Source organism: Eleutherodactylus coqui, unplaced genomic scaffold (genome assembly GCF_035609145.1).
Source record: "Eleutherodactylus coqui strain aEleCoq1 unplaced genomic scaffold, aEleCoq1.hap1 HAP1_SCAFFOLD_284, whole genome shotgun sequence".
Taxonomy (NCBI): domain Eukaryota; kingdom Metazoa; phylum Chordata; class Amphibia; order Anura; family Eleutherodactylidae; genus Eleutherodactylus; species Eleutherodactylus coqui.
This window is the reverse complement of record NW_027102553.1, coordinates 60,104-86,488: the sequence shown is the minus strand read 5'-3', so window position 1 is coordinate 86,488 and position 26,385 is coordinate 60,104. Positions and strand designations below refer to the sequence as shown.

Genomic DNA, 26,385 nt, shown 5'->3' with positions numbered 1-26,385 from the left:
CACTCGGGGAGCAAAGAACTCCAACGAACGGACGCCTACTTTACAAGGATGTATTGCTTTATTCAATGCATGGACACAGAAACAGTTCAACCGCTCGATTACAGACCGCAGTCAATACAGTAAAGAAAGAAATGTGTCTGTTTAATGTAAACTTGCATGGAGCTCGTTTGTCAGCCACTGACTGACTGAATGCTGAAACGTGGTCTGACGTTACATGCACCACCAGGGATAAGGCCTTGCCTATAAGCATTCCCCAGCTGGCAAAAACCGAACCTCCCTGCCTATTCCTCACCATGGAAGAACGGAACCTACCTTTTTTTTAAAAAAAGAAAGCCACAGCAGCAGCCAACTCGATTTTGGTAGGCCGCTGTCTCCCCCTTGTGTGCTGCATAAAAAATGCACTCCACTAAAAATAGCAATGATCCACGAAATAGAGCGTATGGAGAGAATGAGGCTTCCAGATGAGCCGTCAGGCTATGATAAATTGTATCACACCTGGGCGATATGGATAGATGCCCGGAGCTCACCCCTATTTACCAAGTGGTTACAGACAGGGACATGTGAGTAACACGTTTAAACCACAATCGTAAAGAGAAACAACAATTCCGGAGCCCGCCCCCCCCCCCCTTTTTGTTTTATTTTTTCTTTCTCCCGTGTCATAGATACCTACCCCCCCCTTACCCTCCCCTCATTCCCCTGTTTGTAGACCTTATAAAATATCACAGACAAACATGATATAGTTCAACTCGAAATTGATTTATTAAGTTTCATTGTCAAAGTTAATTTTACATTGCTTTGAGATAAGGCAAAAGTTTCCCCCCCTCCATGAAACCAATAAAACCTATATTGAATAAAATAAAAATGATGCAGTTACCGGTAGTTCTGCAGCTTCTTGGTGGAAATAAAGACCATCTCCCGTCTCCCAGCTGCAGCAGAGACTGACTGAAATGGCTGCCAAGCCCGGTATTAATGCTTCTAAATTGATGACATCACAAAGGAGTGACATCGTCAGCCTTCCAAACACCTGGCTCAATTGCATACAGTATGTATGTATGTATGCATGTATGTGAGTGAGTCTATCTATCTATCTATCTATCTATCTATCTATCTATCTATCTTTATTAATTATGTAGAATATAGATATGGATTATTTCTAAATTACAGATTTTGTAGATATAGATTAAAGATAGATTTAAGATTGTGTGTGTGTGTGTGTGTGTGTGTGTGTGTGTGTGTGTGTGTGTGTGTGTGTGTGTGTGTGTGTATATATATAATGTATATATGTAAAAAAAAATATAAAATCTGTAGTTATGTATGTATGTATGTATGGCGGGCGGGCAAAAAAGGCCTGCTGTATGTTTTTAAGTTCTTCGGATGACCATGCCGCTCTAATATTCTCCTTACTAGGGTCTACTAATGCTGGCCCAGGGGAAGGCAATAAAGCCCTATGGGGCCGAAGCCAATTTCCCTTATTTTAGGTTAAAAGTTTCCATCCGTCCCCACTGGAAATGCGGCCGGCCGAAGAGATCCCTCCAACCGACCGACCGACGCACCTTCAGAGACAAACTAGTGCTTGCTTCTAGTGTCATCGCCGGCTTAACCATCCTTTGTAGGGAGCTGACGAGTCCTGCAGTAGCAGCAGCAGCAGGCTCTGCAAGCCTAGGATGCGTGAGCACGGTGCAAGAGGAAGGACTGAGGGTGTGAGGCTGGGCGCGGTTGAGAAGGCGTGGGGCGGGGCTATGGAAAGTTTTAATAGCTCTCCCAGCTGCCTGGGTGCATTGTGGGTGCGCCCAGAGTGCTGGCTGAGCGTGTTGCCTCAAGCCTTGGAAGTGGAGTTGGGCGGGCCGGGCTACAGGTGAAACCCATTTCGGGTTATCGCTTCTCGGCCTTTTGGCTAAGATCAAGTGTAGTATCTGTTCTTATCAGTTTAATATCTGATACGTCCCCTATCTGGGGACCATATATTAAATGGATTTTTAGAACAGGGAGCTGGAAAAAGAGCTTGCTCTGTCCACTCCACGCATTGACCTGGTATTGCAGTACCTCCAGGACCGGTGCACCCCCTTTCCTACAGCAGTTTCCAAAAGCAGAAAAACAAAACCGACGAGCAAGAGGTGCAGCGCAGCTGTGGCGGCGGCTGCTGCTACCACCCAAGCACTTTGATTGACACTCAGCCCGTCTGCTCGCAACATTGTATCCACTGAGCAGCTGCGTCTGCCAGAGTGTGCACAGCACAGGTACAACTGGAAGCAAAACACACACACACACACACACCAGTTCATATGGCAGCCGCACTCTATAGTTCGTACCTACCGCTGCGCTAATAGCCAAGTTGGAAACATCGGGCAGGCACAGCGTATCCTGGCAGCCTGCGTCTGTATGCTCCACGTATTCGGGTCATGGGTGTATGTGCAGGGGGCCCGGAGCCCTAGGGGGCCCATAAAGTCTCTCTTCCCCACATTGTAAACCAATGCTATCAATGACGCTTTATAGTTTGGGGGCCCAGTTCCAGACTTTGTACTGGGGCCCCGCAGCTTCAAGTTACACCTCCGGATCAGGATAATGCTAGGCCATTCCAACCAGCCTGTGTGTGTGACCTGCAGTCGCTGGTAGTCGAAAAGCGGCCGGCCCCGGATGCGCGCTTCAGAGTGGACAGACAGCAGCGGACCCCCAATCACACAGGCCCAAGGCTTGCTATGTAGCACGGAATACCTCATTGGACTGCAGCACTCCACGCGGGCTGAGATACACGCTCCACGTGGGATGGGCAGTATTCGTCCATGAAGATCCAGGCCAACGTTTAGAGATGGAGCAACACTCGGGGAGCAAAGAACTCCAACGAACGGACGCCTACTTTACAAGGATGTATTGCTTTATTCAATGCATGGACACAGAAACAGTTCAACCGCTCGATTACAGACCGCAGTCAATACAGTAAAGAAAGAAATGTGTCTGTTTAATGTAAACTTGCATGGAGCTCGTTTGTCAGCCACTGACTGACTGAATGCTGAAACGTGGTCTGACGTTACATGCACCACCAGGGATAAGGCCTTGCCTATAAGCATTCCCCAGCTGGCAAAAACCGAACCTCCCTGCCTATTCCTCACCATGGAAGAACGGAACCTACCTTTTTTTTAAAAAAAGAAAGCCACAGCAGCAGCCAACTCGATTTTGGTAGGCCGCTGTCTCCCCCTTGTGTGCTGCATAAAAAATGCACTCCACTAAAAATAGCAATGATCCACGAAATAGAGCGTATGGAGAGAATGAGGCTTCCAGATGAGCCGTCAGGCTATGATAAATTGTATCACACCTGGGCGATATGGATAGATGCCTGGAGCTCACCCCTATTTACCAAGTGGTTACAGACAGGGACATGTGAGTAACACGTTTAAACCACAATCGTAAAGAGAAACAACAATTCCGGAGCCCGCCCCCCCCCCCTTTTTGTTTTATTTTTTCTTTCTCCCGTGTCATAGATACCTACCCCCCCCTTACCCTCCCCTCATTCCCCTGTTTGTAGACCTTATAAAATATCACAGACAAACATGATATAGTTCAACTCGAAATTGATTTATTAAGTTTCATTGTCAAAGTTAATTTTACATTGCTTTGAGATAAGGCAAAAGTTTCCCCCCCTCCATGAAACCAATAAAACCTATATTGAATAAAATAAAAATGATGCAGTTACCGGTAGTTCTGCAGCTTCTTGGTGGAAATAAAGACCATCTCCCGTCTCCCAGCTGCAGCAGAGACTGACTGAAATGGCTGCCAAGCCCGGTATTAATGCTTCTAAATTGATGACATCACAAAGGAGTGACATCGTCAGCCTTCCAAACACCTGGCTCAATTGCATACAGTATGTATGTATGTATGCATGTATGTGAGTGAGTCTATCTATCTATCTATCTATCTATCTATCTATCTATCTATCTTTATTAATTATGTAGAATATAGATATGGATTATTTCTAAATTACAGATTTTGTAGATATAGATTAAAGATAGATTTAAGATTGTGTGTGTGTGTGTGTGTGTGTGTGTGTGTGTGTGTGTGTGTGTGTGTGTATATATAATGTATATATGTAAAAAAAAATATAAAATCTGTAGTTATGTATGTATGTATGTATGGCGGGCGGGCAAAAAAGGCCTGCTGTATGTTTTTAAGTTCTTCGGATGACCATGCCGCTCTAATATTCTCCTTACTAGGGTCTACTAATGCTGGCCCAGGGGAAGGCAATAAAGCCCTATGGGGCCGAAGCCAATTTCCCTTATTTTAGGTTAAAAGTTTCCATCCGTCCCCACTGGAAATGCGGCCGGCCGAAGAGATCCCTCCAACCGACCGACCGACGCACCTTCAGAGACAAACTAGTGCTTGCTTCTAGTGTCATCGCCGGCTTAACCATCCTTTGTAGGGAGCTGACGAGTCCTGCAGTAGCAGCAGCAGCAGGCTCTGCAAGCCTAGGATGCGTGAGCACGGTGCAAGAGGAAGGACTGAGGGTGTGAGGCTGGGCGCGGTTGAGAAGGCGTGGGGCGGGGCTATGGAAAGTTTTAATAGCTCTCCCAGCTGCCTGGGTGCATTGTGGGTGCGCCCAGAGTGCTGGCTGAGCGTGTTGCCTCAAGCCTTGGAAGTGGAGTTGGGCGGGCCGGGCTACAGGTGAAACCCATTTCGGGTTATCGCTTCTCGGCCTTTTGGCTAAGATCAAGTGTAGTATCTGTTCTTATCAGTTTAATATCTGATACGTCCCCTATCTGGGGACCATATATTAAATGGATTTTTAGAACAGGGAGCTGGAAAAAGAGCTTGCTCTGTCCACTCCACGCATTGACCTGGTATTGCAGTACCTCCAGGACCGGTGCACCCCCTTTCCTACAGCAGTTTCCAAAAGCAGAAAAACAAAACCGACGAGCAAGAGGTGCAGCGCAGCTGTGGCGGCGGCTGCTGCTACCACCCAAGCACTTTGATTGACACTCAGCCCGTCTGCTCGCAACATTGTATCCACTGAGCAGCTGCGTCTGCCAGAGTGTGCACAGCACAGGTACAACTGGAAGCAAAACACACACACACACACACACCAGTTCATATGGCAGCCGCACTCTATAGTTCGTACCTACCGCTGCGCTAATAGCCAAGTTGGAAACATCGGGCAGGCACAGCGTATCCTGGCAGCCTGCGTCTGTATGCTCCACGTATTCGGGTCATGGGTGTATGTGCAGGGGGCCCGGAGCCCTAGGGGGCCCATAAAGTCTCTCTTCCCCACATTGTAAACCAATGCTATCAATGACGCTTTATAGTTTGGGGGCCCAGTTCCAGACTTTGTACTGGGGCCCCGCAGCTTCAAGTTACACCTCCGGATCAGGATAATGCTAGGCCATTCCAACCAGCCTGTGTGTGTGACCTGCAGTCGCTGGTAGTCGAAAAGCGGCCGGCCCCGGATGCGCGCTTCAGAGTGGACAGACAGCAGCGGACCCCCAATCACACAGGCCCAAGGCTTGCTATGTAGCACGGAATACCTCATTGGACTGCAGCACTCCACGCGGGCTGAGATACACGCTCCACGTGGGATGGGCAGTATTCGTCCATGAAGATCCAGGCCAACGTTTAGAGATGGAGCAACACTCGGGGAGCAAAGAACTCCAACGAACGGACGCCTACTTTACAAGGATGTATTGCTTTATTCAATGCATGGACACAGAAACAGTTCAACCGCTCGATTACAGACCGCAGTCAATACAGTAAAGAAAGAAATGTGTCTGTTTAATGTAAACTTGCATGGAGCTCGTTTGTCAGCCACTGACTGACTGAATGCTGAAACGTGGTCTGACGTTACATGCACCACCAGGGATAAGGCCTTGCCTATAAGCATTCCCCAGCTGGCAAAAACCGAACCTCCCTGCCTATTCCTCACCATGGAAGAACGGAACCTACCTTTTTTTTAAAAAAAGAAAGCCACAGCAGCAGCCAACTCGATTTTGGTAGGCCGCTGTCTCCCCCTTGTGTGCTGCATAAAAAATGCACTCCACTAAAAATAGCAATGATCCACGAAATAGAGCGTATGGAGAGAATGAGGCTTCCAGATGAGCCGTCAGGCTATGATAAATTGTATCACACCTGGGCGATATGGATAGATGCCCGGAGCTCACCCCTATTTACCAAGTGGTTACAGACAGGGACATGTGAGTAACACGTTTAAACCACAATCGTAAAGAGAAACAACAATTCCGGAGCCCGCCCCCCCCCCCTTTTTGTTTTATTTTTTCTTTCTCCCGTGTCATAGATACCTACCCCCCCCTTACCCTCCCCTCATTCCCCTGTTTGTAGACCTTATAAAATATCACAGACAAACATGATATAGTTCAACTCGAAATTGATTTATTAAGTTTCATTGTCAAAGTTAATTTTACATTGCTTTGAGATAAGGCAAAAGTTTCCCCCCCTCCATGAAACCAATAAAACCTATATTGAATAAAATAAAAATGATGCAGTTACCGGTAGTTCTGCAGCTTCTTGGTGGAAATAAAGACCATCTCCCGTCTCCCAGCTGCAGCAGAGACTGACTGAAATGGCTGCCAAGCCCGGTATTAATGCTTCTAAATTGATGACATCACAAAGGAGTGACATCGTCAGCCTTCCAAACACCTGGCTCAATTGCATACAGTATGTATGTATGTATGCATGTATGTGAGTGAGTCTATCTATCTATCTATCTATCTATCTTTATTAATTATGTAGAATATAGATATGGATTATTTCTAAATTACAGATTTTGTAGATATAGATTAAAGATAGATTTAAGATTGTGTGTGTGTGTGTGTGTGTGTGTGTGTGTGTGTGTGTGTGTGTGTGTGTGTGTGTGTGTGTATATATAATGTATATATGTAAAAAAAAATATAAAATCTGTAGTTATGTATGTATGTATGTATGGCGGGCGGGCAAAAAAGGCCTGCTGTATGTTTTTAAGTTCTTCGGATGACCATGCCGCTCTAATATTCTCCTTACTAGGGTCTACTAATGCTGGCCCAGGGGAAGGCAATAAAGCCCTATGGGGCCGAAGCCAATTTCCCTTATTTTAGGTTAAAAGTTTCCATCCGTCCCCACTGGAAATGCGGCCGGCCGAAGAGATCCCTCCAACCGACCGACCGACGCACCTTCAGAGACAAACTAGTGCTTGCTTCTAGTGTCATCGCCGGCTTAACCATCCTTTGTAGGGAGCTGACGAGTCCTGCAGTAGCAGCAGCAGCAGGCTCTGCAAGCCTAGGATGCGTGAGCACGGTGCAAGAGGAAGGACTGAGGGTGTGAGGCTGGGCGCGGTTGAGAAGGCGTGGGGCGGGGCTATGGAAAGTTTTAATAGCTCTCCCAGCTGCCTGGGTGCATTGTGGGTGCGCCCAGAGTGCTGGCTGAGCGTGTTGCCTCAAGCCTTGGAAGTGGAGTTGGGCGGGCCGGGCTACAGGTGAAACCCATTTCGGGTTATCGCTTCTCGGCCTTTTGGCTAAGATCAAGTGTAGTATCTGTTCTTATCAGTTTAATATCTGATACGTCCCCTATCTGGGGACCATATATTAAATGGATTTTTAGAACAGGGAGCTGGAAAAAGAGCTTGCTCTGTCCACTCCACGCATTGACCTGGTATTGCAGTACCTCCAGGACCGGTGCACCCCCTTTCCTACAGCAGTTTCCAAAAGCAGAAAAACAAAACCGACGAGCAAGAGGTGCAGCGCAGCTGTGGCGGCGGCTGCTGCTACCACCCAAGCACTTTGATTGACACTCAGCCCGTCTGCTCGCAACATTGTATCCACTGAGCAGCTGCGTCTGCCAGAGTGTGCACAGCACAGGTACAACTGGAAGCAAAACACACACACACACACCAGTTCATATGGCAGCCGCACTCTATAGTTCGTACCTACCGCTGCGCTAATAGCCAAGTTGGAAACATCGGGCAGGCACAGCGTATCCTGGCAGCCTGCGTCTGTATGCTCCACGTATTCGGGTCATGGGTGTATGTGCAGGGGGCCCGGAGCCCTAGGGGGCCCATAAAGTCTCTCTTCCCCACATTGTAAACCAATGCTATCAATGACGCTTTATAGTTTGGGGGCCCAGTTCCAGACTTTGTACTGGGGCCCCGCAGCTTCAAGTTACACCTCCGGATCAGGATAATGCTAGGCCATTCCAACCAGCCTGTGTGTGTGACCTGCAGTCGCTGGTAGTCGAAAAGCGGCCGGCCCCGGATGCGCGCTTCAGAGTGGACAGACAGCAGCGGACCCCCAATCACACAGGCCCAAGGCTTGCTATGTAGCACGGAATACCTCATTGGACTGCAGCACTCCACGCGGGCTGAGATACACGCTCCACGTGGGATGGGCAGTATTCGTCCATGAAGATCCAGGCCAACGTTTAGAGATGGAGCAACACTCGGGGAGCAAAGAACTCCAACGAACGGACGCCTACTTTACAAGGATGTATTGCTTTATTCAATGCATGGACACAGAAACAGTTCAACCGCTCGATTACAGACCGCAGTCAATACAGTAAAGAAAGAAATGTGTCTGTTTAATGTAAACTTGCATGGAGCTCGTTTGTCAGCCACTGACTGACTGAATGCTGAAACGTGGTCTGACGTTACATGCACCACCAGGGATAAGGCCTTGCCTATAAGCATTCCCCAGCTGGCAAAAACCGAACCTCCCTGCCTATTCCTCACCATGGAAGAACGGAACCTACCTTTTTTTTAAAAAAAGAAAGCCACAGCAGCAGCCAACTCGATTTTGGTAGGCCGCTGTCTCCCCCTTGTGTGCTGCATAAAAAATGCACTCCACTAAAAATAGCAATGATCCACGAAATAGAGCGTATGGAGAGAATGAGGCTTCCAGATGAGCCGTCAGGCTATGATAAATTGTATCACACCTGGGCGATATGGATAGATGCCCGGAGCTCACCCCTATTTACCAAGTGGTTACAGACAGGGACATGTGAGTAACACGTTTAAACCACAATCGTAAAGAGAAACAACAATTCCGGAGCCCGCCCCCCCCCCCCTTTTTGTTTTATTTTTTCTTTCTCCCGTGTCATAGATACCTACCCCCCCCTTACCCTCCCCTCATTCCCCTGTTTGTAGACCTTATAAAATATCACAGACAAACATGATATAGTTCAACTCGAAATTGATTTATTAAGTTTCATTGTCAAAGTTAATTTTACATTGCTTTGAGATAAGGCAAAAGTTTCCCCCCCTCCATGAAACCAATAAAACCTATATTGAATAAAATAAAAATGATGCAGTTACCGGTAGTTCTGCAGCTTCTTGGTGGAAATAAAGACCATCTCCCGTCTCCCAGCTGCAGCAGAGACTGACTGAAATGGCTGCCAAGCCCGGTATTAATGCTTCTAAATTGATGACATCACAAAGGAGTGACATCGTCAGCCTTCCAAACACCTGGCTCAATTGCATACAGTATGTATGTATGTATGCATGTATGTGAGTGAGTCTATCTATCTATCTATCTATCTATCTATCTATCTTTATTAATTATGTAGAATATAGATATGGATTATTTCTAAATTACAGATTTTGTAGATATAGATTAAAGATAGATTTAAGATTGTGTGTGTGTGTGTGTGTGTGTGTGTGTGTGTGTGTGTGTGTGTGTGTGTATATATAATGTATATATGTAAAAAAAAATATAAAATCTGTAGTTATGTATGTATGTATGTATGGCGGGCGGGCAAAAAAGGCCTGCTGTATGTTTTTAAGTTCTTCGGATGACCATGCCGCTCTAATATTCTCCTTACTAGGGTCTACTAATGCTGGCCCAGGGGAAGGCAATAAAGCCCTATGGGGCCGAAGCCAATTTCCCTTATTTTAGGTTAAAAGTTTCCATCCGTCCCCACTGGAAATGCGGCCGGCCGAAGAGATCCCTCCAACCGACCGACCGACGCACCTTCAGAGACAAACTAGTGCTTGCTTCTAGTGTCATCGCCGGCTTAACCATCCTTTGTAGGGAGCTGACGAGTCCTGCAGTAGCAGCAGCAGCAGGCTCTGCAAGCCTAGGATGCGTGAGCACGGTGCAAGAGGAAGGACTGAGGGTGTGAGGCTGGGCGCGGTTGAGAAGGCGTGGGGCGGGGCTATGGAAAGTTTTAATAGCTCTCCCAGCTGCCTGGGTGCATTGTGGGTGCGCCCAGAGTGCTGGCTGAGCGTGTTGCCTCAAGCCTTGGAAGTGGAGTTGGGCGGGCCGGGCTACAGGTGAAACCCATTTTGGGTTATCGCTTCTCGGCCTTTTGGCTAAGATCAAGTGTAGTATCTGTTCTTATCAGTTTAATATCTGATACGTCCCCTATCTGGGGACCATATATTAAATGGATTTTTAGAACAGGGAGCTGGAAAAAGAGCTTGCTCTGTCCACTCCACGCATTGACCTGGTATTGCAGTACCTCCAGGACCGGTGCACCCCCTTTCCTACAGCAGTTTCCAAAAGCAGAAAAACAAAACCGACGAGCAAGAGGTGCAGCGCAGCTGTGGCGGCGGCTGCTGCTACCACCCAAGCACTTTGATTGACACTCAGCCCGTCTGCTCGCAACATTGTATCCACTGAGCAGCTGCGTCTGCCAGAGTGTGCACAGCACAGGTACAACTGGAAGCAAAACACACACACACACACCAGTTCATATGGCAGCCGCACTCTATAGTTCGTACCTACCGCTGCGCTAATAGCCAAGTTGGAAACATCGGGCAGGCACAGCGTATCCTGGCAGCCTGCGTCTGTATGCTCCACGTATTCGGGTCATGGGTGTATGTGCAGGGGGCCCGGAGCCCTAGGGGGCCCATAAAGTCTCTCTTCCCCACATTGTAAACCAATGCTATCAATGACGCTTTATAGTTTGGGGGCCCAGTTCCAGACTTTGTACTGGGGCCCCGCAGCTTCAAGTTACACCTCCGGATCAGGATAATGCTAGGCCATTCCAACCAGCCTGTGTGTGTGACCTGCAGTCGCTGGTAGTCGAAAAGCGGCCGGCCCCGGATGCGCGCTTCAGAGTGGACAGACAGCAGCGGACCCCCAATCACACAGGCCCAAGGCTTGCTATGTAGCACGGAATACCTCATTGGACTGCAGCACTCCACGCGGGCTGAGATACACGCTCCACGTGGGATGGGCAGTATTCGTCCATGAAGATCCAGGCCAACGTTTAGAGATGGAGCAACACTCGGGGAGCAAAGAACTCCAACGAACGGACGCCTACTTTACAAGGATGTATTGCTTTATTCAATGCATGGACACAGAAACAGTTCAACCGCTCGATTACAGACCGCAGTCAATACAGTAAAGAAAGAAATGTGTCTGTTTAATGTAAACTTGCATGGAGCTCGTTTGTCAGCCACTGACTGACTGAATGCTGAAACGTGGTCTGACGTTACATGCACCACCAGGGATAAGGCCTTGCCTATAAGCATTCCCCAGCTGGCAAAAACCGAACCTCCCTGCCTATTCCTCACCATGGAAGAACGGAACCTACCTTTTTTTTAAAAAAAGAAAGCCACAGCAGCAGCCAACTCGATTTTGGTAGGCCGCTGTCTCCCCCTTGTGTGCTGCATAAAAAATGCACTCCACTAAAAATAGCAATGATCCACGAAATAGAGCGTATGGAGAGAATGAGGCTTCCAGATGAGCCGTCAGGCTATGATAAATTGTATCACACCTGGGCGATATGGATAGATGCCCGGAGCTCACCCCTATTTACCAAGTGGTTACAGACAGGGACATGTGAGTAACACGTTTAAACCACAATCGTAAAGAGAAACAACAATTCCGGAGCCCGCCCCCCCCCCCCTTTTTGTTTTATTTTTTCTTTCTCCCGTGTCATAGATACCTACCCCCCCCTTACCCTCCCCTCATTCCCCTGTTTGTAGACCTTATAAAATATCACAGACAAACATGATATAGTTCAACTCGAAATTGATTTATTAAGTTTCATTGTCAAAGTTAATTTTACATTGCTTTGAGATAAGGCAAAAGTTTCCCCCCCTCCATGAAACCAATAAAACCTATATTGAATAAAATAAAAATGATGCAGTTACCGGTAGTTCTGCAGCTTCTTGGTGGAAATAAAGACCATCTCCCGTCTCCCAGCTGCAGCAGAGACTGACTGAAATGGCTGCCAAGCCCGGTATTAATGCTTCTAAATTGATGACATCACAAAGGAGTGACATCGTCAGCCTTCCAAACACCTGGCTCAATTGCATACAGTATGTATGTATGTATGCATGTATGTGAGTGAGTCTATCTATCTATCTATCTATCTATCTATCTATCTTTATTAATTATGTAGAATATAGATATGGATTATTTCTAAATTACAGATTTTGTAGATATAGATTAAAGATAGATTTAAGATTGTGTGTGTGTGTGTGTGTGTGTGTGTGTGTGTGTGTGTGTGTGTGTGTGTGTGTGTGTGTGTGTGTATATATAATGTATATATGTAAAAAAAAATATAAAATCTGTAGTTATGTATGTATGTATGTATGGCGGGCGGGCAAAAAAGGCCTGCTGTATGTTTTTAAGTTCTTCGGATGACCATGCCGCTCTAATATTCTCCTTACTAGGGTCTACTAATGCTGGCCCAGGGGAAGGCAATAAAGCCCTATGGGGCCGAAGCCAATTTCCCTTATTTTAGGTTAAAAGTTTCCATCCGTCCCCACTGGAAATGCGGCCGGCCGAAGAGATCCCTCCAACCGACCGACCGACGCACCTTCAGAGACAAACTAGTGCTTGCTTCTAGTGTCATCGCCGGCTTAACCATCCTTTGTAGGGAGCTGACGAGTCCTGCAGTAGCAGCAGCAGCAGGCTCTGCAAGCCTAGGATGCGTGAGCACGGTGCAAGAGGAAGGACTGAGGGTGTGAGGCTGGGCGCGGTTGAGAAGGCGTGGGGCGGGGCTATGGAAAGTTTTAATAGCTCTCCCAGCTGCCTGGGTGCATTGTGGGTGCGCCCAGAGTGCTGGCTGAGCGTGTTGCCTCAAGCCTTGGAAGTGGAGTTGGGCGGGCCGGGCTACAGGTGAAACCCATTTCGGGTTATCGCTTCTCGGCCTTTTGGCTAAGATCAAGTGTAGTATCTGTTCTTATCAGTTTAATATCTGATACGTCCCCTATCTGGGGACCATATATTAAATGGATTTTTAGAACAGGGAGCTGGAAAAAGAGCTTGCTCTGTCCACTCCACGCATTGACCTGGTATTGCAGTACCTCCAGGACCGGTGCACCCCCTTTCCTACAGCAGTTTCCAAAAGCAGAAAAACAAAACCGACGAGCAAGAGGTGCAGCGCAGCTGTGGCGGCGGCTGCTGCTACCACCCAAGCACTTTGATTGACACTCAGCCCGTCTGCTCGCAACATTGTATCCACTGAGCAGCTGCGTCTGCCAGAGTGTGCACAGCACAGGTACAACTGGAAGCAAAACACACACACACACACACACCAGTTCATATGGCAGCCGCACTCTATAGTTCGTACCTACCGCTGCGCTAATAGCCAAGTTGGAAACATCGGGCAGGCACAGCGTATCCTGGCAGCCTGCGTCTGTATGCTCCACGTATTCGGGTCATGGGTGTATGTGCAGGGGGCCCGGAGCCCTAGGGGGCCCATAAAGTCTCTCTTCCCCACATTGTAAACCAATGCTATCAATGACGCTTTATAGTTTGGGGGCCCAGTTCCAGACTTTGTACTGGGGCCCCGCAGCTTCAAGTTACACCTCCGGATCAGGATAATGCTAGGCCATTCCAACCAGCCTGTGTGTGTGACCTGCAGTCGCTGGTAGTCGAAAAGCGGCCGGCCCCGGATGCGCGCTTCAGAGTGGACAGACAGCAGCGGACCCCCAATCACACAGGCCCAAGGCTTGCTATGTAGCACGGAATACCTCATTGGACTGCAGCACTCCACGCGGGCTGAGATACACGCTCCACGTGGGATGGGCAGTATTCGTCCATGAAGATCCAGGCCAACGTTTAGAGATGGAGCAACACTCGGGGAGCAAAGAACTCCAACGAACGGACGCCTACTTTACAAGGATGTATTGCTTTATTCAATGCATGGACACAGAAACAGTTCAACCGCTCGATTACAGACCGCAGTCAATACAGTAAAGAAAGAAATGTGTCTGTTTAATGTAAACTTGCATGGAGCTCGTTTGTCAGCCACTGACTGACTGAATGCTGAAACGTGGTCTGACGTTACATGCACCACCAGGGATAAGGCCTTGCCTATAAGCATTCCCCAGCTGGCAAAAACCGAACCTCCCTGCCTATTCCTCACCATGGAAGAACGGAACCTACCTTTTTTTTAAAAAAAGAAAGCCACAGCAGCAGCCAACTCGATTTTGGTAGGCCGCTGTCTCCCCCTTGTGTGCTGCATAAAAAATGCACTCCACTAAAAATAGCAATGATCCACGAAATAGAGCGTATGGAGAGAATGAGGCTTCCAGATGAGCCGTCAGGCTATGATAAATTGTATCACACCTGGGCGATATGGATAGATGCCCGGAGCTCACCCCTATTTACCAAGTGGTTACAGACAGGGACATGTGAGTAACACGTTTAAACCACAATCGTAAAGAGAAACAACAATTCCGGAGCCCGCCCCCCCCCCCCTTTTTGTTTTATTTTTTCTTTCTCCCGTGTCATAGATACCTACCCCCCCCTTACCCTCCCCTCATTCCCCTGTTTGTAGACCTTATAAAATATCACAGACAAACATGATATAGTTCAACTCGAAATTGATTTATTAAGTTTCATTGTCAAAGTTAATTTTACATTGCTTTGAGATAAGGCAAAAGTTTCCCCCCCTCCATGAAACCAATAAAACCTATATTGAATAAAATAAAAATGATGCAGTTACCGGTAGTTCTGCAGCTTCTTGGTGGAAATAAAGACCATCTCCCGTCTCCCAGCTGCAGCAGAGACTGACTGAAATGGCTGCCAAGCCCGGTATTAATGCTTCTAAATTGATGACATCACAAAGGAGTGACATCGTCAGCCTTCCAAACATCTGGCTCAATTGCATACAGTATGTATGTATGTATGCATGTATGTGAGTGAGTCTATCTATCTATCTATCTATCTATCTATCTATCTATCTTTATTAATTATGTAGAATATAGATATGGATTATTTCTAAATTACAGATTTTGTAGATATAGATTAAAGATAGATTTAAGATTGTGTGTGTGTGTGTGTGTGTGTGTGTGTGTGTGTGTGTGTGTGTGTGTGTGTGTGTGTGTATATATAATGTATATATGTAAAAAAAAATATAAAATCTGTAGTTATGTATGTATGTATGTATGGCGGGCGGGCAAAAAAGGCCTGCTGTATGTTTTTAAGTTCTTCGGATGACCATGCCGCTCTAATATTCTCCTTACTAGGGTCTACTAATGCTGGCCCAGGGGAAGGCAATAAAGCCCTATGGGGCCGAAGCCAATTTCCCTTATTTTAGGTTAAAAGTTTCCATCCGTCCCCACTGGAAATGCGGCCGGCCGAAGAGATCCCTCCAACCGACCGACCGACGCACCTTCAGAGACAAACTAGTGCTTGCTTCTAGTGTCATCGCCGGCTTAACCATCCTTTGTAGGGAGCTGACGAGTCCTGCAGTAGCAGCAGCAGCAGGCTCTGCAAGCCTAGGATGCGTGAGCACGGTGCAAGAGGAAGGACTGAGGGTGTGAGGCTGGGCGCGGTTGAGAAGGCGTGGGGCGGGGCTATGGAAAGTTTTAATAGCTCTCCCAGCTGCCTGGGTGCATTGTGGGTGCGCCCAGAGTGCTGGCTGAGCGTGTTGCCTCAAGCCTTGGAAGTGGAGTTGGGCGGGCCGGGCTACAGGTGAAACCCATTTCGGGTTATCGCTTCTCGGCCTTTTGGCTAAGATCAAGTGTAGTATCTGTTCTTATCAGTTTAATATCTGATACGTCCCCTATCTGGGGACCATATATTAAATGGATTTTTAGAACAGGGAGCTGGAAAAAGAGCTTGCTCTGTCCACTCCACGCATTGACCTGGTATTGCAGTACCTCCAGGACCGGTGCACCCCCTTTCCTACAGCAGTTTCCAAAAGCAGAAAAACAAAACCGACGAGCAAGAGGTGCAGCGCAGCTGTGGCGGCGGCTGCTGCTACCACCCAAGCACTTTGATTGACACTCAGCCCGTCTGCTCGCAACATTGTATCCACTGAGCAGCTGCGTCTGCCAGAGTGTGCACAGCACAGGTACAACTGGAAGCAAAACACACACACACACACACACCAGTTCATATGGCAGCCGCACTCTATAGTTCGTACCTACCGCTGCGCTAATAGCCAAGTTGGAAACATCGGGCAGGCACAGCGTATCCTGGCAGCCTGCGTCTGTATGCTCCACGTATTCGGGTCATGGGTGTATGTGCAGGGGGCCCGGAGCCCTAGGGGGCCCATAAAGTCTCTCTTCCCCACATTGTAAACCAATGCTATCAATGACGCTTTATAGTTTGGGGGCCCAGTTCCAGACTTTGTACTGGGGCCCCGCAGCTTCAAGTTACACCTCCGGATCAGGATAATGCTAGGCCATTCCAACCAGCCTGTGTGTGTGACCTGCAGTCGCTGGTAGTCGAAAAGCGGCCGGCCCCGGATGCGCGCTTCAGAGTGGACAGACAGCAGCGGACCCCCAATCACACAGGCCCAAGGCTTGCTATGTAGCACGGAATACCTCATTGGACTGCAGCACTCCACGCGGGCTGAGATACACGCTCCACGTGGGATGGGCAGTATTCGTCCATGAAGATCCAGGCCAACGTTTAGAGATGGAGCAACACTCGGGGAGCAAAGAACTCCAACGAACGGACGCCTACTTTACAAGGATGTATTGCTTTATTCAATGCATGGACACAGAAACAGTTCAACCGCTCGATTACAGACCGCAGTCAATACAGTAAAGAAAGAAATGTGTCTGTTTAATGTAAACTTGCATGGAGCTCGTTTGTCAGCCACTGACTGACTGAATGCTGAAACGTGGTCTGACGTTACATGCACCACCAGGGATAAGGCCTTGCCTATAAGCATTCCCCAGCTGGCAAAAACCGAACCTCCCTGCCTATTCCTCACCATGGAAGAACGGAACCTACCTTTTTTTTAAAAAAAGAAAGCCACAGCAGCAGCCAACTCGATTTTGGTAGGCCGCTGTCTCCCCCTTGTGTGCTGCATAAAAAATGCACTCCACTAAAAATAGCAATGATCCACGAAATAGAGCGTATGGAGAGAATGAGGCTTCCAGATGAGCCGTCAGGCTATGATAAATTGTATCACACCTGGGCGATATGGATAGATGCCCGGAGCTCACCCCTATTTACCAAGTGGTTACAGACAGGGACATGTGAGTAACACGTTTAAACCACAATCGTAAAGAGAAACAACAATTCCGGAGCCCGCCCCCCCCCCCCCTTTTTGTTTTATTTTTTCTTTCTCCCGTGTCATAGATACCTACCCCCCCCTTACCCTCCCCTCATTCCCCTGTTTGTAGACCTTATAAAATATCACAGACAAACATGATATAGTTCAACTCGAAATTGATTTATTAAGTTTCATTGTCAAAGTTAATTTTACATTGCTTTGAGATAAGGCAAAAGTTTCCCCCCCTCCATGAAACCAATAAAACCTATATTGAATAAAATAAAAATGATGCAGTTACCGGTAGTTCTGCAGCTTCTTGGTGGAAATAAAGACCATCTCCCGTCTCCCAGCTGCAGCAGAGACTGACTGAAATGGCTGCCAAGCCCGGTATTAATGCTTCTAAATTGATGACATCACAAAGGAGTGACATCGTCAGCCTTCCAAACACCTGGCTCAATTGCATACAGTATGTATGTATGTATGCATGTATGTGAGTGAGTCTATCTATCTATCTATCTATCTATCTATCTATCTATCTTTATTAATTATGTAGAATATAGATATGGATTATTTCTAAATTACAGATTTTGTAGATATAGATTAAAGATAGATTTAAGATTGTGTGTGTGTGTGTGTGTGTGTGTGTGTGTGTGTGTGTGTGTGTGTGTGTGTGTGTGTATATATAATGTATATATGTAAAAAAAAATATAAAATCTGTAGTTATGTATGTATGTATGTATGGCGGGCGGGCAAAAAAGGCCTGCTGTATGTTTTTAAGTTCTTCGGATGACCATGCCGCTCTAATATTCTCCTTACTAGGGTCTACTAATGCTGGCCCAGGGGAAGGCAATAAAGCCCTATGGGGCCGAAGCCAATTTCCCTTATTTTAGGTTAAAAGTTTCCATCCGTCCCCACTGGAAATGCGGCCGGCCGAAGAGATCCCTCCAACCGACCGACCGACGCACCTTCAGAGACAAACTAGTGCTTGCTTCTAGTGTCATCGCCGGCTTAACCATCCTTTGTAGGGAGCTGACGAGTCCTGCAGTAGCAGCAGCAGCAGGCTCTGCAAGCCTAGGATGCGTGAGCACGGTGCAAGAGGAAGGACTGAGGGTGTGAGGCTGGGCGCGGTTGAGAAGGCGTGGGGCGGGGCTATGGAAAGTTTTAATAGCTCTCCCAGCTGCCTGGGTGCATTGTGGGTGCGCCCAGAGTGCTGGCTGAGCGTGTTGCCTCAAGCCTTGGAAGTGGAGTTGGGCGGGCCGGGCTACAGGTGAAACCCATTTCGGGTTATCGCTTCTCGGCCTTTTGGCTAAGATCAAGTGTAGTATCTGTTCTTATCAGTTTAATATCTGATACGTCCCCTATCTGGGGACCATATATTAAATGGATTTTTAGAACAGGGAGCTGGAAAAAGAGCTTGCTCTGTCCACTCCACGCATTGACCTGGTATTGCAGTACCTCCAGGACCGGTGCACCCCCTTTCCTACAGCAGTTTCCAAAAGCAGAAAAACAAAACCGACGAGCAAGAGGTGCAGCGCAGCTGTGGCGGCGGCTGCTGCTACCACCCAAGCACTTTGATTGACACTCAGCCCGTCTGCTCGCAACATTGTATCCACTGAGCAGCTGCGTCTGCCAGAGTGTGCACAGCACAGGTACAACTGGAAGCAAAACACACACACACACACACACCAGTTCATATGGCAGCCGCACTCTATAGTTCGTACCTACCGCTGCGCTAATAGCCAAGTTGGAAACATCGGGCAGGCACAGCGTATCCTGGCAGCCTGCGTCTGTATGCTCCACGTATTCGGGTCATGGGTGTATGTGCAGGGGGCCCGGAGCCCTAGGGGGCCCATAAAGTCTCTCTTCCCCACATTGTAAACCAATGCTATCAATGACGCTTTATAGTTTGGGGGCCCAGTTCCAGACTTTGTACTGGGGCCCCGCAGCTTCAAGTTACACCTCCGGATCAGGATAATGCTAGGCCATTCCAACCAGCCTGTGTGTGTGACCTGCAGTCGCTGGTAGTCGAAAAGCGGCCGGCCCCGGATGCGCGCTTCAGAGTGGACAGACAGCAGCGGACCCCCAATCACACAGGCCCAAGGCTTGCTATGTAGCACGGAATACCTCATTGGACTGCAGCACTCCACGCGGGCTGAGATACACGCTCCACGTGGGATGGGCAGTATTCGTCCATGAAGATCCAGGCCAACGTTTAGAGATGGAGCAACACTCGGGGAGCAAAGAACTCCAACGAACGGACGCCTACTTTACAAGGATGTATTGCTTTATTCAATGCATGGACACAGAAACAGTTCAACCGCTCGATTACAGACCGCAGTCAATACAGTAAAGAAAGAAATGTGTCTGTTTAATGTAAACTTGCATGGAGCTCGTTTGTCAGCCACTGACTGACTGAATGCTGAAACGTGGTCTGACGTTACATGCACCACCAGGGATAAGGCCTTGCCTATAAGCATTCCCCAGCTGGCAAAAACCGAACCTCCCTGCCTATTCCTCACCATGGAAGAACGGAACCTACCTTTTTTTTAAAAAAAGAAAGCCACAGCAGCAGCCAACTCGATTTTGGTAGGCCGCTGTCTCCCCCTTGTGTGCTGCATAAAAAATGCACTCCACTAAAAATAGCAATGATCCACGAAATAGAGCGTATGGAGAGAATGAGGCTTCCAGATGAGCCGTCAGGCTATGATAAATTGTATCACACCTGGGCGATATGGATAGATGCCCGGAGCTCACCCCTATTTACCAAGTGGTTACAGACAGGGACATGTGAGTAACACGTTTAAACCACAATCGTAAAGAGAAACAACAATTCCGGAGCCCGCCCCCCCCCCCCTTTTTGTTTTATTTTTTCTTTCTCCCGTGTCATAGATACCTACCCCCCCCTTACCCTCCCCTCATTCCCCTGTTTGTAGACCTTATAAAATATCACAGACAAACATGATATAGTTCAACTCGAAATTGATTTATTAAGTTTCATTGTCAAAGTTAATTTTACATTGCTTTGAGATAAGGCAAAAGTTTCCCCCCCTCCATGAAACCAATAAAACCTATATTGAATAAAATAAAAATGATGCAGTTACCGGTAGTTCTGCAGCTTCTTGGTGGAAATAAAGACCATCTCCCGTCTCCCAGCTGCAGCAGAGACTGACTGAAATGGCTGCCAAGCCCGGTATTAATGCTTCTAAATTGATGACATCACAAAGGAGTGACATCGTCAGCCTTCCAAACACCTGGCTCAATTGCATACAGTATGTATGTATGTATGCATGTATGTGAGTGAGTCTATCTATCTATCTATCTATCTATCTATCTTTATTAATTATGTAGAATATAGATATGGATTATTTCTAAATTACAGATTTTGTAGATATAGATTAAAGATAGATTTAAGATTGTGTGTGTGTGTGTGTGTGTGTGTGTGTGTGTGTGTGTGTGTGTGTGTGTGTGTGTGTGTATATATAATGTATATATGTAAAAAAAAATATAAAATCTGTAGTTATGTATGTATGTATGTATGGCGGGCGGGCAAAAAAGGCCTGCTGTATGTTTTTAAGTTCTTCGGATGACCATGCCGCTCTAATATTCTCCTTACTAGGGTCTACTAATGCTGGCCCAGGGGAAGGCAATAAAGCCCTATGGGGCCGAAGCCAATTTCCCTTATTTTAGGTTAAAAGTTTCCATCCGTCCCCACTGGAAATGCGGCCGGCCGAAGAGATCCCTCCAACCGACCGACCGACGCACCTTCAGAGACAAACTAGTGCTTGCTTCTAGTGTCATCGCCGGCTTAACCATCCTTTGTAGGGAGCTGACGAGTCCTGCAGTAGCAGCAGCAGCAGGCTCTGCAAGCCTAGGATGCGTGAGCACGGTGCAAGAGGAAGGACTGAGGGTGTGAGGCTGGGCGCGGTTGAGAAGGCGTGGGGCGGGGCTATGGAAAGTTTTAATAGCTCTCCCAGCTGCCTGGGTGCATTGTGGGTGCGCCCAGAGTGCTGGCTGAGCGTGTTGCCTCAAGCCTTGGAAGTGGAGTTGGGCGGGCCGGGCTACAGGTGAAACCCATTTCGGGTTATCGCTTCTCGGCCTTTTGGCTAAGATCAAGTGTAGTATCTGTTCTTATCAGTTTAATATCTGATACGTCCCCTATCTGGGGACCATATATTAAATGGATTTTTAGAACAGGGAGCTGGAAAAAGAGCTTGCTCTGTCCACTCCACGCATTGACCTGGTATTGCAGTACCTCCAGGACCGGTGCACCCCCTTTCCTACAGCAGTTTCCAAAAGCAGAAAAACAAAACCGACGAGCAAGAGGTGCAGCGCAGCTGTGGCGGCGGCTGCTGCTACCACCCAAGCACTTTGATTGACACTCAGCCCGTCTGCTCGCAACATTGTATCCACTGAGCAGCTGCGTCTGCCAGAGTGTGCACAGCACAGGTACAACTGGAAGCAAAACACACACACACACACACACCAGTTCATATGGCAGCCGCACTCTATAGTTCGTACCTACCGCTGCGCTAATAGCCAAGTTGGAAACATCGGGCAGGCACAGCGTATCCTGGCAGCCTGCGTCTGTATGCTCCACGTATTCGGGTCATGGGTGTATGTGCAGGGGGCCCGGAGCCCTAGGGGGCCCATAAAGTCTCTCTTCCCCACATTGTAAACCAATGCTATCAATGACGCTTTATAGTTTGGGGGCCCAGTTCCAGACTTTGTACTGGGGCCCCGCAGCTTCAAGTTACACCTCCGGATCAGGATAATGCTAGGCCATTCCAACCAGCCTGTGTGTGTGACCTGCAGTCGCTGGTAGTCGAAAAGCGGCCGGCCCCGGATGCGCGCTTCAGAGTGGACAGACAGCAGCGGACCCCCAATCACACAGGCCCAAGGCTTGCTATGTAGCACGGAATACCTCATTGGACTGCAGCACTCCACGCGGGCTGAGATACACGCTCCACGTGGGATGGGCAGTATTCGTCCATGAAGATCCAGGCCAACGTTTAGAGATGGAGCAACACTCGGGGAGCAAAGAACTCCAACGAACGGACGCCTACTTTACAAGGATGTATTGCTTTATTCAATGCATGGACACAGAAACAGTTCAACCGCTCGATTACAGACCGCAGTCAATACAGTAAAGAAAGAAATGTGTCTGTTTAATGTAAACTTGCATGGAGCTCGTTTGTCAGCCACTGACTGACTGAATGCTGAAACGTGGTCTGACGTTACATGCACCACCAGGGATAAGGCCTTGCCTATAAGCATTCCCCAGCTGGCAAAAACCGAACCTCCCTGCCTATTCCTCACCATGGAAGAACGGAACCTACCTTTTTTTTAAAAAAAGAAAGCCACAGCAGCAGCCAACTCGATTTTGGTAGGCCGCTGTCTCCCCCTTGTGTGCTGCATAAAAAATGCACTCCACTAAAAATAGCAATGATCCACGAAATAGAGCGTATGGAGAGAATGAGGCTTCCAGATGAGCCGTCAGGCTATGATAAATTGTATCACACCTGGGCGATATGGATAGATGCCCGGAGCTCACCCCTATTTACCAAGTGGTTACAGACAGGGACATGTGAGTAACACGTTTAAACCACAATCGTAAAGAGAAACAACAATTCCGGAGCCCGCCCCCCCCCCCCTTTTTGTTTTATTTTTTCTTTCTCCCGTGTCATAGATACCTACCCCCCCCTTACCCTCCCCTCATTCCCCTGTTTGTAGACCTTATAAAATATCACAGACAAACATGATATAGTTCAACTCGAAATTGATTTATTAAGTTTCATTGTCAAAGTTAATTTTACATTGCTTTGAGATAAGGCAAAAGTTTCCCCCCCTCCATGAAACCAATAAAACCTATATTGAATAAAATAAAAATGATGCAGTTACCGGTAGTTCTGCAGCTTCTTGGTGGAAATAAAGACCATCTCCCGTCTCCCAGCTGCAGCAGAGACTGACTGAAATGGCTGCCAAGCCCGGTATTAATGCTTCTAAATTGATGACATCACAAAGGAGTGACATCGTCAGCCTTCCAAACACCTGGCTCAATTGCATACAGTATGTATGTATGTATGCATGTATGTGAGTGAGTCTATCTATCTATCTATCTATCTATCTATCTATCTATCTTTATTAATTATGTAGAATATAGATATGGATTATTTCTAAATTACAGATTTTGTAGATATAGATTAAAGATAGATTTAAGATTGTGTGTGTGTGTGTGTGTGTGTGTGTGTGTGTGTGTGTGTGTGTGTGTATATATAATGTATATATGTAAAAAAAAATATAAAATCTGTAGTTATGTATGTATGTATGTATGGCGGGCGGGCAAAAAAGGCCTGCTGTATGTTTTTAAGTTCTTCGGATGACCATGCCGCTCTAATATTCTCCTTACTAGGGTCTACTAATGCTGGCCCAGGGGAAGGCAATAAAGCCCTATGGGGCCGAAGCCAATTTCCCTTATTTTAGGTTAAAAGTTTCCATCCGTCCCCACTGGAAATGCGGCCGGCCGAAGAGATCCCTCCAACCGACCGACCGACGCACCTTCAGAGACAAACTAGTGCTTGCTTCTAGTGTCATCGCCGGCTTAACCATCCTTTGTAGGGAGCTGACGAGTCCTGCAGTAGCAGCAGCAGCAGGCTCTGCAAGCCTAGGATGCGTGAGCACGGTGCAAGAGGAAGGACTGAGGGTGTGAGGCTGGGCGCGGTTGAGAAGGCGTGGGGCGGGGCTATGGAAAGTTTTAATAGCTCTCCCAGCTGCCTGGGTGCATTGTGGGTGCGCCCAGAGTGCTGGCTGAGCGTGTTGCCTCAAGCCTTGGAAGTGGAGTTGGGCGGGCCGGGCTACAGGTGAAACCCATTTCGGGTTATCGCTTCTCGGCCTTTTGGCTAAGATCAAGTGTAGTATCTGTTCTTATCAGTTTAATATCTGATACGTCCCCTATCTGGGGACCATATATTAAATGGATTTTTAGAACAGGGAGCTGGAAAAAGAGCTTGCTCTGTCCACTCCACGCATTGACCTGGTATTGCAGTACCTCCAGGACCGGTGCACCCCCTTTCCTACAGCAGTTTCCAAAAGCAGAAAAACAAAACCGACGAGCAAGAGGTGCAGCGCAGCTGTGGCGGCGGCTGCTGCTACCACCCAAGCACTTTGATTGACACTCAGCCCGTCTGCTCGCAACATTGTATCCACTGAGCAGCTGCGTCTGCCAGAGTGTGCACAGCACAGGTACAACTGGAAGCAAAACACACACACACACACACACCAGTTCATATGGCAGCCGCACTCTATAGTTCGTACCTACCGCTGCGCTAATAGCCAAGTTGGAAACATCGGGCAGGCACAGCGTATCCTGGCAGCCTGCGTCTGTATGCTCCACGTATTCGGGTCATGGGTGTATGTGCAGGGGGCCCGGAGCCCTAGGGGGCCCATAAAGTCTCTCTTCCCCACATTGTAAACCAATGCTATCAATGACGCTTTATAGTTTGGGGGCCCAGTTCCAGACTTTGTACTGGGGCCCCGCAGCTTCAAGTTACACCTCCGGATCAGGATAATGCTAGGCCATTCCAACCAGCCTGTGTGTGTGACCTGCAGTCGCTGGTAGTCGAAAAGCGGCCGGCCCCGGATGCGCGCTTCAGAGTGGACAGACAGCAGCGGACCCCCAATCACACAGGCCCAAGGCTTGCTATGTAGCACGGAATACCTCATTGGACTGCAGCACTCCACACGGGCTGAGATACACGCTCCACGTGGGATGGGCAGTATTCGTCCATGAAGATCCAGGCCAACGTTTAGAGATGGAGCAACACTCGGGGAGCAAAGAACTCCAACGAACGGACGCCTACTTTACAAGGATGTATTGCTTTATTCAATGCATGGACACAGAAACAGTTCAACCGCTCGATTACAGACCGCAGTCAATACAGTAAAGAAAGAAATGTGTCTGTTTAATGTAAACTTGCATGGAGCTCGTTTGTCAGCCACTGACTGACTGAATGCTGAAACGTGGTCTGACGTTACATGCACCACCAGGGATAAGGCCTTGCCTATAAGCATTCCCCAGCTGGCAAAAACCGAACCTCCCTGCCTATTCCTCACCATGGAAGAACGGAACCTACCTTTTTTTTAAAAAAAGAAAGCCACAGCAGCAGCCAACTCGATTTTGGTAGGCCGCTGTCTCCCCCTTGTGTGCTGCATAAAAAATGCACTCCACTAAAAATAGCAATGATCCACGAAATAGAGCGTATGGAGAGAATGAGGCTTCCAGATGAGCCGTCAGGCTATGATAAATTGTATCACACCTGGGCGATATGGATAGATGCCCGGAGCTCACCCCTATTTACCAAGTGGTTACAGACAGGGACATGTGAGTAACACGTTTAAACCACAATCGTAAAGAGAAACAACAATTCCGGAGCCCGCCCCCCCCCCCTTTTTGTTTTATTTTTTCTTTCTCCCGTGTCATAGATACCTACCCCCCCCTTACCCTCCCCTCATTCCCCTGTTTGTAGACCTTATAAAATATCACAGACAAACATGATATAGTTCAACTCGAAATTGATTTATTAAGTTTCATTGTCAAAGTTAATTTTACATTGCTTTGAGATAAGGCAAAAGTTTCCCCCCCTCCATGAAACCAATAAAACCTATATTGAATAAAATAAAAATGATGCAGTTACCGGTAGTTCTGCAGCTTCTTGGTGGAAATAAAGACCATCTCCCGTCTCCCAGCTGCAGCAGAGACTGACTGAAATGGCTGCCAAGCCCGGTATTAATGCTTCTAAATTGATGACATCACAAAGGAGTGACATCGTCAGCCTTCCAAACACCTGGCTCAATTGCATACAGTATGTATGTATGTATGCATGTATGTGAGTGAGTCTATCTATCTATCTATCTATCTATCTATCTATCTTTATTAATTATGTAGAATATAGATATGGATTATTTCTAAATTACAGATTTTGTAGATATAGATTAAAGATAGATTTAAGA

At 47.7% G+C, this 26,385-nt stretch overlaps 9 non-coding genes across 9 annotated transcripts; all 9 read left to right on the top strand.

Annotated features, from left to right (window-relative positions):
- The first annotated feature begins 1,874 nt into the window (after positions 1 to 1,874).
- LOC136604774 (U2 spliceosomal RNA) lies at positions 1,875 to 2,065 on the top strand. The gene has a single exon (XR_010789873.1). It is a non-coding gene; the product is annotated as a U2 spliceosomal RNA (small nuclear RNA).
- A 2,607-nt stretch (positions 2,066 to 4,672) lies between these two features.
- Positions 4,673 to 4,863, top strand: LOC136604772 (U2 spliceosomal RNA). Its single transcript, XR_010789871.1, has one exon. It is a non-coding gene; the product is annotated as a U2 spliceosomal RNA (small nuclear RNA).
- A 2,603-nt stretch (positions 4,864 to 7,466) lies between these two features.
- LOC136604771 (U2 spliceosomal RNA) lies at positions 7,467 to 7,657 on the top strand. Its single transcript, XR_010789870.1, has one exon. It is a non-coding gene; the product is annotated as a U2 spliceosomal RNA (small nuclear RNA).
- A 2,596-nt stretch (positions 7,658 to 10,253) lies between these two features.
- Positions 10,254 to 10,444, top strand: LOC136604770 (U2 spliceosomal RNA). Its single transcript, XR_010789869.1, has one exon. It is a non-coding gene; the product is annotated as a U2 spliceosomal RNA (small nuclear RNA).
- A 2,612-nt stretch (positions 10,445 to 13,056) lies between these two features.
- Positions 13,057 to 13,247, top strand: LOC136604768 (U2 spliceosomal RNA). Its single transcript, XR_010789868.1, has one exon. It is a non-coding gene; the product is annotated as a U2 spliceosomal RNA (small nuclear RNA).
- A 2,614-nt stretch (positions 13,248 to 15,861) lies between these two features.
- LOC136604767 (U2 spliceosomal RNA) lies at positions 15,862 to 16,052 on the top strand. Its single transcript, XR_010789867.1, has one exon. It is a non-coding gene; the product is annotated as a U2 spliceosomal RNA (small nuclear RNA).
- A 2,613-nt stretch (positions 16,053 to 18,665) lies between these two features.
- Positions 18,666 to 18,856, top strand: LOC136604766 (U2 spliceosomal RNA). Its single transcript, XR_010789866.1, has one exon. It is a non-coding gene; the product is annotated as a U2 spliceosomal RNA (small nuclear RNA).
- Positions 18,857 to 21,462: 2,606 nt separating this feature from the next.
- Positions 21,463 to 21,653, top strand: LOC136604765 (U2 spliceosomal RNA). Its single transcript, XR_010789865.1, has one exon. It is a non-coding gene; the product is annotated as a U2 spliceosomal RNA (small nuclear RNA).
- A 2,602-nt stretch (positions 21,654 to 24,255) lies between these two features.
- Positions 24,256 to 24,446, top strand: LOC136604764 (U2 spliceosomal RNA). Its single transcript, XR_010789864.1, has one exon. It is a non-coding gene; the product is annotated as a U2 spliceosomal RNA (small nuclear RNA).
- Positions 24,447 to 26,385: the final 1,939 nt, after the last annotated feature.